This window comes from Elephantulus edwardii, unplaced genomic scaffold (assembly GCF_000299155.1).
Source record: "Elephantulus edwardii isolate Elephantulus edwardi_28Jun2011 unplaced genomic scaffold, EleEdw1.0 scaffold00083, whole genome shotgun sequence".
In the NCBI taxonomy this organism is placed as follows: Eukaryota; Metazoa; Chordata; class Mammalia; order Macroscelidea; family Macroscelididae; genus Elephantulus; species Elephantulus edwardii.
This window is the reverse complement of record NW_006399833.1, coordinates 1,007,434-1,008,777: the sequence shown is the minus strand read 5'-3', so window position 1 is coordinate 1,008,777 and position 1,344 is coordinate 1,007,434.

Below are 1,344 nucleotides of genomic sequence, written 5' to 3'. Positions count from 1 at the left end.
AGTCCTTGGTTTTAGTCCTAGGTCCATGATTCACCTTGAGTTGGTTTTTGTATATGGAGTGAGGCGGGGATCTTGTTTAATTCTTCTGCAGATAGTTTTCGAATTTTGCCAACACCATTTGTTAAAAAGGCTGTCATTTCTCCACCTAACTATGGTCTCCACTTCTCCAGGTCTCTTTTTCTTTCTTGTAGTACTGTTTTGTAATTTTCTTTGAACAGGTCCTCTGTGATTATTGTTATGTTTACTGGCAAGTATTTTATTTTGTGATTAGCTATTTTGAAGAGTATTGTTTTTCTTAGCTCCACTTTCATATTCTCTTTGTCACTGAAGAGAAATCCAATTGATTTTTGTATGTTCATCTTGTATCCTGCCACTTTGAAAAATTGGTCAACGATATCCAGTAGTTTTCTTACTGAGTCTTTAGGGTTTTCTAAGTAAACTATAATACCTTTTGCATATACAGATAATTTTACCTCCTCTTTGCCTATTTGAATACCTTTATTTCCTTCTCTTGTCTAATTGTTTTACCTAAGATTTCCAGTACCATATTGAATAGGAGAGATGATAGTGGGCATCCTTACCTAATTTCTGTTCTCAAGGGGAATGCCTTTAATCTCTCTCTATTGAGAACAATGTTGGCTCTTGGGTTTGTGTATATACTCCCCCCCCAAGCCTATTTTGTTGTGTGTTTTAATCAGGAAAGTGTGTTGGATTTCTGTCAAAGACCTTTTCTTCATCAATTAATAATATCATATGGTTCTTGTTCTTTGGTTTGTTAATTTGATCAATTACATTGATTGTTTTTCTTATGATGAACCATCCTTGCATACCTGTTATGAATCCCACTTGGTTATGATGATTTTTTTAATGTATCATTAGATTCTCTTGGTTAAGATTTTATTCAGGATTTTTCCATCTTTGTTCTTGAGAGATATTGACCTATAGTTTTCTATTTTGGTGGTGTCTTTGCCTGGATTTGGTATCAAGAATATGTTTGCTTCATAGAATGATTCTGGTGGTATTGGTGACAGATCTCTGAATGTTTGATAAAATTCACTTGTAAAACCATCTGGTCCAGGACTTTTTTTGTCTGGAAGTTTTTTTATCAGCTTTTCAAATTCTTTTTTTTTCTGTTCAGGTGTTCATTTTTGATTGCTGTCAGTTTAAGTAGGTTGTGAATTTCTAAGTATTTGTCCATTTCCTCTAGGTTTTTATATTTGTTTAAGTAAAAAATCAAAAGGGCCGAACTCGCTCAGCGTATCTTAAGCTCAAGGAACTGAAGAACAAATTCAAACTTCGAGTTCCTATAATCAAGGATGCTTTCGGAAGAATGTTAAATGATCC